The 13,366-nt window shown below is 47.5% G+C and overlaps 1 pseudogene; it reads right to left on the reverse strand.

Moving 5' to 3' along the window:
- Positions 1–12,126, reverse strand: part of LOC125536997 — a 51,083-nt pseudogene extending 38,957 nt beyond the window's left edge.
- Between the last annotated feature and the right edge of the window lie 1,240 nt (positions 12,127–13,366).

The following is a 13,366-nucleotide window of genomic DNA, read 5'->3' on the forward strand; positions in this document are numbered from 1 at the left end:
AACCTTTTATACATTCCTGCATTCGTGTGACAAGCATGTCGTGTTTTGTGTGTGTGTGTAGGAGTCACTGGGATTTCAATCATAATCGTGTCATGTGGCTTTGGTGGTAAGACTATCCATAGTGGTGCAGAAATAATGCAGCCTTAGTCACCTTACCTCTCTCCACGTAGTACGTTGGGTCCCACCAGTCAGAGGGTGAAACAAACAAATTAATAAGAAAAATTAAAAGTGCCAACGGTGTTTCTTACCTCACACATCTCGCTACTGCTCGGGAACATTGTCCAATTAATCCCTCTGTTCGCTCACGTACTATTTTAAGTGAATCCTTATTATAACATGCACACAAATTTTGGGCACTTGTATTCGACTTAATTCAGTGTGTCACCGTATCTCGTATACTTACTACTCCCTCCGTCTAGGTGTAATAATTCACGTTAGAAGGTGCAACGGGACCAAGGTGCGTGCGTGTGTGTGTGCGTGTGTGTGTGTGTTTAACAACATGTGTGTGTTAGAGAGAGCGATAGATCGACCTACTCCTACAGAGCGATGTTGTGTAGTGTATGATTTTAGCCGCGAGAGTCGGTGCATCCTCTCGTTTCCGGGCATGTCCGGTAGGGACATGCGGACAGCTGCCACGCCCGCTCCTGACCAGCCTGGCCCACCCAAAGCCCCTCCATCGCCCGCGCGCGCTTCCCGCCTGAAATGGTCAGCGCCGCTCCAAAGAATCGGTGCCGCATTCATGCCTGGGCAGAGCGGATGCGACCTCTCACTGGCGCAAGAGTAATGGTTGCTTCGTCCGTCCAACTTACTGCTGGGTCTATGTGATTTGACAACTCATTGGTCTTTATTACTGAGGTGGTAGGACTGTTGGATGTCCCACGCTTTCGGCGAAAGGAGGTACTACTACTAGATTACAATTTTCTCCATTCTTAAAGTGGAGGCGTGCAAGAGCACTGAAAACACGCAGGCTCAGTGATTACATGGCCCACCTCACACTATCACCGTGCGACACCTCACTGCATGACAAATGTGGTAGACAAACTAAATAAACTCCCATCATCATTTAGATCATCCCACGTAAGGAAAAAAGATCAACCAACTCCTACTGCATAATGGGATTATATTTTTCTTTTTGACATGTTAATGGGACTTAAAAGCTCACTTACATGCATGCTACCAGTGCATGCTTGCATGCAGACATGTTATTGTGATTTAAAACCCACTCACATACATGTGCCACGGTATTTCTGCATGCTTGCATGTGGCTTAGCGCGGAGCCTCTCAATGTCTAAATTAGACGACTATTATGGACTAATTTACTTCATCTAACGGCTACATCAATTTTGATGATGTGGCTCAAGGAGAGGATAGAGAATTCCTAGTAGTGGGGGCTAGCTATAACTAGTAGATAAGTCTTTGTGGAGATTCCACTACATACGGAACAAAATGAATGAATCTACACTTAAAATGCATCTATATACATCCGCATGTGGTTCATGGTGAAATCTCTGCAAAGACTTATATTTAGGAATGGGGGAGACGGCGTACTAAGCAAGCTTCTCCTCGTTCTGCGAGTTGACGCGACACATCAAAAGTACTCCAGTGTATAGAGCCTTGCCTCTAAGGTAGGCCCCACATGGTTTGCCTCTTTTTTTAACATAACACGTCAAGTCGCAATTTGTTTGTTCACCCGTGGTAGACGATCCTCCCTCCACCAAGTGGACAACCAGTACACGTGCCAAATTACCACGTGGGATGCCTTTTTCGTACAGAAATGAGCTCCACCATGTACCCGCGTGGGTGTGGTTGGGAAAGAGACGGGAGTACGTGCGCCGTGCATGCACCTCTTGTGTTCATGCATGTCCCCCACCTACGTGGGTGTGTGTGAGAGATACAAACCACGTTCGTGAGTTTTTTTTGTTTTGGGGTGGGGTGGGGTGGGAGATTGATTTCGTGAATTATTTGTGGGAATATGTGTCGATGACATCTCAAACAAAATTTTGCATGCAATTTGTGTGAAATGGAGGCCTATCCATATCATACATAGAGGGTCGGGCAATCCACGAGAAGAGAGGGAGGGGTCATAGCTATCGATAGAGTCGAGAGGATCAAGTGGGTGGGTGCGAGATCGATGAAGAGAGCCATCGAAATTGTGTGTGTGTGCAAGTCAAAGATAGAGGGCACATGTCAAGTTTGTGTATGGAAGGGAGACATGACTAGAGCGCTCGATGTATCGGTGGGGGGGGGGGGGGGAGGGGTAGCCAGAGGCCTAACTATAGAGGTAGAACGACTCGTATATGTGTTGAGAAGGAGAGACCGAGCTATGTCTTGAGGGAGATCGGTCGACATCCATACATAACTGAAGGACGAGAAATATGATGGGACAAAGAGAGAGAGGAGAGAGAGAGAGAGGGAGGGAGAGGGAGGGAGAGGGAGGGAGAGGGGTAGAGTGTTGGATGGGTGATGTAGTTGCTTCTCGAAGATGATGGGAGAGGCCTACTAGACAAACTGAGGGTGGAACTGCAATGCTATCAATAAGAGTGGGGATGTGTTTCTGTGTGTGCCTGTGCGTGATAGATCTGTCGGGACGCATCCATGGATGATGAAGGGGAACCATGTGTTTGGTAAGAAAACCTAACTAGATCGGTAGATCAATTGTTGTTTGTCGGAGGAAGGGAGAGACACAACTAATGAGGTAGATCGATTGACGTGTGGGTAAAAACGAGTTATAAGGACCTAGCTAGCTATATGTATAGCAAGATATCGGTCGGTGTACATCCATTTGTTAGAGGCAAATAAGGCCCAGCGAGACGGATAGACAGAGAGAATGGAGCTAGGAGGTGGTGCGAGAGGCCCAACTACTAGCTAGATAGGGGGAGGAGTGTGCGGTTGTGAGATCAATGAAAAGAGGGGTGAGAGTTTACACATGTGTCTCACCGTATGAGAGACACGAGGCAAGGACACATAAAGGAGGAGAATGAAGGTGTGTGTGTATGTTGTAGGCAGACATCGCTGGAGAGGTTTATCAATCAGTGTGTGTCGGAAAGGAGTTGTGGAGACTCTAGGAGAACGACCTAAAAAAATTAATGTGCCCGGTGTATAGAATGCCGAGGGAGGGGGAGGGCGAGGAGGGCGTGTGCATGCACGAGAGAAAGTTAGTGGTTGCTACAAAGGTTAGAGGATTGTGTGGGTGTAAGAGACTAACGAAGATCATAATTTGATATGAAAGCAGATTCATATATTTGAATAGGAGATCATAGTGTTTTAAACATTGCATGCATGAATATAGTGGTGATACACGTGCTATGCACATGTTATACCATAATGTGATAATGCATGGCGTTTGCAACTCATAGCTAAATGCCGAACAATCTAAACCATAGTATACATCAAACAATCTCACATTTTATTTGAATTTGTGATAATGTGTGGCATTTGCAGCTTACAACTAAATATCGAACAATCTAAAGAATACTATATATCGAACATTCTCACATTTTATTTGAATTTGTGGTAATATGTGGTGTTTGCAACTCACATCTAAATACTTGTAGGCGTAGGGGGCAGGGCACCATACATAATGTGATAAACACATTTTACATATGAGACATGGTTTAGATTATGAAGATCTAGCTAGAGCTAGAAATGTAATTGATTTGAAATCAAAATAAAGTGGATTCAAAAAATCTAGTTCGAGTTCATATAGTACACATAGTTCATATGTAACTCGAGGCTAATCATGCGCTGTGCTGTGAAGATAATACACAAATGATGGTTTAACTTGACAATAATGATGATCGTAGATCTTACTAAAACAGAGAAACGAATTCAAATGCTTTGACTTGACAACAATCATTACTGTAGATCTTATTCAAATAGAGAAACGAATTCAAATTTAGTTCATATTGAAGCGGTAGTATATACGTTTTGAATGCACTAAAACGTTCATTTGAGTAGTAGGTTGCATGCATTATACACGTAGCGAAATATTTTAATTGAACATAATATGAATTCAAAGTTTTGAATGACATTTGTAGTGCGCAGTGATTTGGTACAGTACACTTTAGGCTTGTCAGGAAATTTCAACCCGCACCTTGTTAGCCCAAAATATTTAAGATATATCTTTGTCTCGTTGTGCTCCGACAACTCCCTCCATCTCAACCCGCGCCTTGCTATTCCGAAATTACGACGCGCGCGAAAACTCCCACCTCTTGTGAAATCCCGACAAACGAAATGCCCGTGGTACCCCTGAACCGAAAGAACCGCCTCAAATCGGTGGGGGTACTTTCGTAACTTACCCCACATTTCGGACAAGCGTTTCTCTAAGCCATGGTTCCCAACTGCCATCCCATCCTCCCACCCATTCATACACCGAGGCCGCGAAAACCCGCGACGAACCCCCACACCCAACTCCGTCCGCCAGCCAGCCAAAGCCTTGTCCCCGACGACGTCGTCCACAGCAACATCTCGATGTCCCTCATCGACCGTACCAGACGAGGATCCGTCGTCGATCTCATCGTCCCGCCAGTTCAGCCACCCCGTCCTCCACCTCCAAGGAGCTTCCCCGATGTTCCCCTCGTCTTTCGCGCCACCTCCATTCCCACAGTGCTATCTTCACCTGCACCACCAGAAGAGCATCATCATCACCGTTTCCTCGGATGAAGCTGTGGCCTAATCGGTGCCACCAAAGAGGTTGTACACTAATCGCCGCATTTTCTTCTTGATTCGATCTCATAGTGCTGCCGGCGCTCTGTCCCGAGCCAACACGGCACGGCTCCATCCATGGCGGCGTCGCCGACCACTTTCTCCACGACATCGGTCCCTCGGCGGCGACGTCCACATCAGTAGGAGCTGCTGCTGCTTTAGCTCTCGCTTGCGCTGCTGCTTTGCTCTTGCTCTCGGTCCCCTGCCTGGTCTGCTCTTGCTATTGCTCTAGCTCGCGCTGTTGCTCTCGCTCTTGCTCTTGCTTGCGATGCTGCTCCAATTTAGCTACACTTTAGTTGACTGAATCGACTTTTGGGTCAGTCGATTTTCAGGGGGTGGGGAGGGGGGCTCGCCGGGGTGAAGGAAGAACCAGCCGAAGCGGGGTGGGGGGCTCGCTGGAGAGGTACCCCACTATCTATCTTAGGGTTCAGGATGGGGGCGATGGTCGCCGGCTGTGGCGAGGCGTTTGCGAGCTGGTGGCGTGGGGATCGCCAGAGAAAAAGCTCGGCACTGGGGGCCTAGAGGGATGGCCGGGGCGGTGGCGGACCGGCGGTGGGGAGTGTTTTCGGGGCGGGCGGGGCGGCGCACCACCGGCCGCGGGCGGCGGGGGGGCTGCTGTTTGGCCGGTGGTGGCTGGCGGCTCAGGGGGGTGGAGGTTGAAGATGAACCGCAGGCCCTTGATTTCGTATCCAACGGCTGCAAAATCGACTGACCAGAGATGAAAAAGTCAGTCGACCGACGTGTAGCCTCACCTTGCTAGTGCGTTCAGTTTCGACAGCAAAATTCAGTTTCGACAACAAAATTCAGTTTCGACAGTTAAGTTCAGCTTCGACAGTTAAGTTCAGTTTCGATAGTTAAGTTCAGAGATGAGCGGCTGATGTATTTTACATCTAGCACTTTGTGGTTATGTATTTTACGTCATGTATTGGAGATGCTATTATAATTCCACTCAGGTTCACGTTGTTCGTTGTCTCTCTTGTCCTCCTTCTGCCTCGGTGTCGTACAACTCACTGGAGCTGCTCCAACGACGAAACCCTCCATCACAGCGGAGCAGTACCTCGGGCTCCATCTCCAGACGCCTAAGATCTTCTTCCCCTCCTCCGATAGCAAAGTCAGCCGGAGCATCCTCACCGGCCAACCCAATCACGCTGAGATCGACATGGCTTCGCCAAAGAGGTTGTACACGTGTTGCATCTCTTTTTTACTCTACATGTTATATATATTGTCCACTGAGCACACGGATTTGTTCTTTTAGTGTCTCCTTAAAAGAAAAAACGTAGGAATTTTAATTTTCACTTGTCCTCCTTTTAAAATTCCCATTCATGAAGCTCAAGACTAAGAGATAGTAGCATAATAGCATCATAACCGTACATTTTCTTGTGGTTTGACTTAATCTCACCATGCTTCTTTGCATCCTGTGATCTTCCAATTGTTGTGAATCAAACACCCAGATTGGCAGAAATCATGTGTTTTTAAATTCTCTGTTTTGCACGTGCATTCCTATCCTATTCCTGTCTATTTCGTATCCCTACATTGTTGGAATCCTCCAATTCAAACGAGCCCTTACAGAATTACTTCTCTTACAGATAGTTGTCAAAGCAAACCTTGCGTGGTTTGTCCCGCTCCTTCTGCGCTGTCGTCCACCCCAGCTCAGCTGCTCCAATGACAGAAGGGTCCAGCACAGTAGGGATCCGGCCTCCAGACTGTCTTTCGCCACCTCAGATCTTCTTCCCCGCCGCTGGCAGCCATGAAAATTGCATTACCATCATCAACCGAGCAGATGACCTCGAGGACTACACGGGTCCGCAAGAGAGGTCGCACTCTTTCGTGTCTGGTTACGTTATGCATCAATTAATATTACATGCTACTTTATCATCATGTTCACCGATTAGACTCTGAGTCAGCTCCAAACCAATGGTCAAACTTGAGTATCAATAGTATCTATCTACTATCTGGTTAATCTCCGGTGTCTACTATGAGTTTCATGTTGGGTGGGAAACAAACAGTAAAGAAGCCATTATCTGTATTTTTTAACTGAAGCCATTATCTGGCTGCTATTATTGGTTTTGTGTCTATCCACAGGTTGCTACCATCACTCTGGATTTCTGCATGCACTCCTTACATAATCTCACTATGTTTTATACCTATGCATGACAGTTATTGTAAACAATGGAACTGAACATGTAGAGCAAAAGAGACGAGCCTTGCGTGGCAATAAAATTTCATGCAGATGTCGCTCCATGGTAGGCGCAAAGGCATCCCCCCTCCATGCATTTTGGATTGTAATCGAGAGGAAGATATCTGTTCTGAGGGGGATTCAGAAGGAGAAGACAACTCCTATTTACCCCCTGAGGTCTTCGCTCTAACTTGGCATGATGATGTTGGTTATATCATGCATATGGTGTCTTGCATTGCTTACTTTATACATCAAATATGTCATCTGCTTAGTTTAGACATCCTTTGTGCGAATGCCATCTATTTAGTTTATTCATCATTTATGTGAATTATGCAACGCCATCTTGTTTGACAGGCATCAAATATGTGAATTTTGCAATGCCATCCTGCTTAGCTAGTCATCTTATATGTAAATTATATCAGGCCATCCTTTTTTCATTACATATTACATTTGTCAACAATGTTAGTACATTCAACTGCTCTTCGTGTGCATCAGCCATTTGACACGGTGATGGCAAATTCTGGAGTGAAAACAAGGTCTTCAGAGCAGACTATGCTATCTGACGAAGCGCATATCTCGCTTGTTACGGATAGCTCCTCAGAGGAGGATTCAGATACAGATGACCAGTCCTATTCCCCCCCGAGGTGTATGCTCTAACTTGGCAGGGTTATGTTGCTCATATCGTGCGTATGGTGTCTCGCATTGCTATGTCATTTGATTAGTTTAGACATGCTTTGTGTGAATGCCACCTGTTCAGTGTCTAATTACCATATTTGTGAATTATGCATTGCCATCTTGTTGCAAGACATTATATATGTGAATTATACAATGATATCTTGTTGCAAAGGCATTATATATGTGAATTATGCAATGCCATGTTGTTTAGCCAATCATCATGTATGTGAATTATATCATGCTATCATTTTTTTGTATTACGTGTTCCATTTGTTGACAACCTTTGTATATTCAACTACTCTTCCTGTGCATCAGCCATTTGAAGCGGTGATGGAAGTATCTGGAGTGAAAACAAGGTATTTAGAGCAGACAATGCTACTTGCTGAAGCAGACATCTTGCTGGTTATATTACCCATGTCAGAGGAGGATTCAGAGACTGATGACCAATCCTATTTCCCCCCTGAGGTCTATGCTCAAACATGGCAGGGTTATATTACCCATGTCATGCATGTTGTCTTGCATTGCTTAGTTTTTACATCATATATGGATTTCCATCTGCTTACTTGCTTACTATATAAATCATATATTTGAATTATATCAAGCCATCATGTTTACATAGTACATACACATCATCTATCTGAATTATGGCATGGCAACCCATTTAATAGAGACATCATATAGTTATATCATCTCATCCTGTTTAGTGTTTACAGTCATCATATTTTGAATTATGGCATTCTATCCGTGAATGTATGTGAATTATGGCATGCCAACCTATTTAATCAACACATTATATAGTTATGTCATGTCATCCTGTTTACATAGTCTCATATTATGAACTATGTCTTTCCATCTTTTTTAGTTAACCATCACACTACTAGGAAAAGGCCTACTAATGGAGCACAGGTTTTGCCTACTAATGGCGCATCACCGGTGCGCCATTAGTAGCACGCCACTAGTATTTTTTACTAATGGCACACCACTGGTGCGCCATTAGTATCTGGTATACTAATGGCGCACCATCCAGTGCGCCATTAGTATATAACACCATGCGCCATTAGTGTGCCTCCCAGGGGCCATATTTAACCATGTGCTTTGGCACACTAATGGCGCACTGCGGATAGATGCGCCATTAGTATACTTGGCATACTAATGGCGCACTCTGTCTTGATGCGCCATTACTATCCTTTGGCATACTAATGGCGCACTCTGTATTGATGCGCCATTAGTATCCTTTGGCATACTAATGGCGCACCTTGTGGTGATGCGCCATTAGTATGAATATTTGTTTTTTTACTTTTCTGATTTTTGCGCAAGTTACAAAATATATTATTTGACAGAATATAGACAGTAGCACATAGCAACAGCAGATTCATCGAATACAATAGAAGATTATTCTCCGAATACAATTCATCATATTAGTCTCCGAACTCAAAAGATCGAACAAAGATAAAACATTACAAGTCTCGAGATCGTGAGTATCGAGTTTGTCTTCACATTACAAGTCGATATCAATCATCTAAACTACCATCACATAGAAGAGAGCTGCGGTCATCATGATGAGCATCATCACGATCAAACTGGTCTTCATCCGGTTCCTCCAACACTCCCTCCTCTCTCCTGCTAGATAGCGGGCGTATCTAGATTCGGCCTCCGCCCTAGTGGTGTACCCTTTGTAACTGTTACCGCTGAAACGGTGAACCTGTCTCCGACACTCCTCCTAGTCGTCGTAGACTCCGGGAACCTTACCCTTGTACACGACATACGACGGCATCTCTATGCACACGCCAAACAACAGACAATACATACATAAGCAATAAATAAGTATGCAACAAAAGGATCGGAAGAGAAAAGCAAGACATTAATAGCACGATTCATGGTCCTACTAATAAATAGCATCGATTACATCTAAGTTGAATGACTGCCCAAACCAAAGAGACATACAATTCATTAAAGTTTAATTACAACATGAGCCAATCAATGTTTCAGAACTACACATCACTACTTTCGACTCGACTCATGGACAGGAGCGTGGATGAAGCCGCCGTCTGTCGTGATGGTCATGAAATCGCGGGCATTGTCAGCCTCCATTTGTAGCATTCCGTCTATCTCAATGTTGGAAGGTTGATATCTGAGGAAGAACTGCCCCGAGGTATGAAGGACATCTTGATGGATGATGTTCGCAAACTCCGACTGGATGCGAAAGAATTCTTGTCTGATGTCCGCGTCCTGGATTGCCGACAAGCTCGCGGCCCAATCTTTGAGATTATTTGGTAGCAGAAGGTGATGATGGTCCCTTACGATCGCCCGCATGTGATGGAGGGCGTAGTAGGCATCCTTCTGACCGCCAGGCGGCTGCTTGACGCAGCAGAACGTCGTATTGTGGGCGAACACGTGCTTGCCGTACTTACGAACTGCCCTGATGAAGGTGCCTCCAGATTTGGCGTAGCCAGGGAGAACATCATCAAGAACTTTCTTGATATTTGTGTAGTCTATCTTGGAGTTACGGTTCGGGTCAAAATACGTGGCCATGGAATATTTCGGGGTTAAGAGGATGAGTGTGCAATGTGTGTCACTGCACAGAACACGGAATGTTAGAAAAAAAAGAACGATCGAAATCTAAGAAATCATATGTTATGGGGCGGTTAAGGGATGACTTACTCGGGAAAGTAAGGCACAAGAAAGTTATCCTTATCTGGGTTTGCCAGAATGACGTCTTCAAGGTGTGAACTCGCGACTTGGCGGTCCCCAACGCTGCTCAAGAGCTTGGCACGCATGTAGAAGGGGTCGACGATCACGATGTCCGGGGTCTTGTCTCTAATGATTCGCATCTCCATACTCAGCGAAAATAGCCGAACGAAGGTGTAGTGCAGTGGATGAAGGTTGAACATAGCAAAGATGTCATCAAACCGCAGGATGATCGTACCCCCGATGGCGCCATCCACAAAGCCCTTGCCCTCTGGCACCTTGGCCACGAAAACCGGGTATGCCACATCATTCTCTCTGAGACGCCACTTCTCCAAAGAAAGAACACTGTCGTGCAGACTCCGCATAGCACCGGTTGCAGCACTGAGCATATTTGCCGGTAGCATCGCCCTACCCGCCACATGCACCCTCCTCGAGATATCCTTAGGTGAAGGTGGCCCGTCCTGAGCATGAATCGTACTCGGTGCTGGCTGGCTCGCACTGGCGGTCTTTTTAGTCGGCCGTTTCCGGCCCTTCTTCTTGATCTGCTGTAATGGGACCGAGTTCTGCTCACAGACCGCCTTCTTGAGCGTGTTGGGGCTGATAATATTTGGCACCTCCGCTATCTGAGGCTCGGTGAAGGCAGCAGCTGGAGGCGTCTCCTGAGAACTGAATGCCAGACGACGCCTGTTGCAATTGGGTTTCTCCGTCGTACCAGCTAGACCGCGGTCGTCTTGTTTGGGTTCTTGAGAAGGAGGCCCGCAGAACTCGTCACCATACCCATGTTCGGCAAAGTACTTATCGACGTTGGTAAATGTACCATCGTCGTTGTCATCGTCGTCCAGATCCTGTGCCATATGCATGTCCGGATCCTATGCCATAGGGATGTCCGGCATGTCCGGTAGCGTTGCGGCGTTCTTTCCATGGCTTGGCGCCGGCACGACTGGCGGTCTTGTCTGTGGGGTGGTGTCCCCCGCCCCCAAACGAATCTGGCTCTTCGGCCAAAGCAGGGGCCAGCTTACGTAGGCGCTGAGGGTCATCTCATCTTCTTCATTGGCCCCAGCAGGTCGAATCGGAGGTAACAGCTCGTCGCAGCCTGGCAGCACCCGAACAACTTCAACCCTATACATTGTGGGTGGCATCGTATTACCGTGGAACACGGGGTTGCCCGGTTGAACGATTCTGCCCTTGGCGACATCGACCAACTCGCTGCCCACAAAGTGCAGGAGAGTGCAAGGAACGTTGGCAGCGCCCTGCGAAAACATGTAGGGCGTCAGGAATGCCCAGTCAAAGGCAAGGAGATGAACTCCTCGGCCGAGAGGCTTAGTTACCGTGATGTCGTCGAGCTCGGCTAATGTCGAGGCACCGCCAACGGCGGGCGTGCAACTGATGGAGGGGCCGCTTGCTGGCGAGGTGCCGGTCGGCGTACACCCAGGTGCATTAAGCTCCAATGCCGGCGTCGGAGACACCAGTACCGCCGCCGCCGGAGACACCAATGGCGCCGCCACCGTAGACACCAATACCGCTGCCGCCGGAGACACCAATGGCGCCACCTGCGCGTTGTGTGAGTTGCTGGCCGTGAAGCTGGGAATCGGGGGCGGCCCCTGTTAGCCACCCGCAATCCACGTCGTTATCCCATGAATCAAGGTAGGCATAATGCCGGTAAGTGTCGATCCCAGTTGTTGTTGCACTTGCTCTTGGACCATCTCCGGAATCAGCGCCACTTGCGCCTTGAGTGCTTCAACCTCGCGCGACTAGCTTTCTGAGCTGGTCTTTTTCTCCTTTCACCCACCAGCGCCATAGTATGATGACCATTTTGTGGACAAGCCTTTGCCGGACACACGACCAGCTGACGTCGGCTTATTGAGCTTATTCCTGTTTTTCATTACGTTCAATGCCCTATTCAAAGGGGTGTCGAAAGGGGAGCTCTGAGATGACCCCGCGCTACTGCTTTCTTTGTCCTGCGGAAGGAACGTGAACCATTTAGAAATATTGGGGATTAATTAGAATGCAACCATATGGAGCTAATTACGCGGGGGTGTATTCCTTACCAGAACAAGCTCAAGCTCCTTGGTCTTCGGATCCGTGGTAAGCTCCTTTGTTACCGGGTCCTTCTTGTACCGGGCCCTGAGAAAGTTCCTGGTCTATTTTTCACTGTATTTCTCGAAGCGGGGCAGTAGGCCTTGCTCGGCACGCTCCGCGTCCTCCTTGTCCCATACAGGCTCCGCCACTCTGTAACCGCCGGGACCGAGTTGGTGGACCCCTATGTTCAACTGCCGCATTTCTTTCTCCCACTGACTTGATTTGGAGGTTGCGAGGCTCTCGCACTTGATCTTGAACTCCTTGTAGTCATTTTCGCTCATCAAAGGATATTTTGCCTTGATCTTCTCATAACTATCACCTTTGTCAATCATTGCCTTCACCGTGCTTTTCCAAGTAGACAGGGCCGTGTCATCGTCGTGAGGGCGCCACCGTTCACTTTATTACCCGAGAGGCGTGTGTTTGCGAACTCAGCGGGGAACTTGTATCGTTCATGCAGCTTCATGAAGACGAGGCCGCACAAATTCCCTCGGTCCTTATGCCTTAGATTCTCGGTGTTGATCGAGGCGGTGCTCCGGAGAATGCACCCAAGCTGAATCGAGTACCCCTTGACTACGTGTTTGGGCGCCGTCGGATGCCCGTCGGAGTTCACTTCAGCAAATTCCTCCCTGACGGTGCCGAGCACGTTCGGGCGCCGGTCCTTCCATTGCCTCTTCGGTTGGCTGCCATCTGTGCGTGCGCCGCCATCAACAGTGGTGGCATCCGCGGCGCCATCATCAGTGGTGTCATCCCCGACGCCACTAGGGGTTGTGTAGTCAGGATCGGTGTCTTCCACGGCGTCCTCATAGCAGTGAGGTTCTTCCTCCAACTCCTGGGACAGCTCCCAGAATTGCTTGCCGCCCGAACCGCCGGCCTCATCGTTGTGGGCCATGTTTCGCTCTAAATAGGAAAAAAGTTTGGTCAAAAAGTTGGTTATTGTCAAGGAACAAGATCATGGTCTCATCATTTAAGGTTTGTCGACACCGAGGCATCCTAAAAGCTAAACTTTTATCATTTAGGGTTTGTCGACGCCGAGGCACCCTAAAA

Source organism: Triticum urartu, chromosome 2 (genome assembly GCF_003073215.2).
Source record: "Triticum urartu cultivar G1812 chromosome 2, Tu2.1, whole genome shotgun sequence".
Taxonomy (NCBI): Eukaryota; Viridiplantae; Streptophyta; class Magnoliopsida; order Poales; family Poaceae; genus Triticum; species Triticum urartu.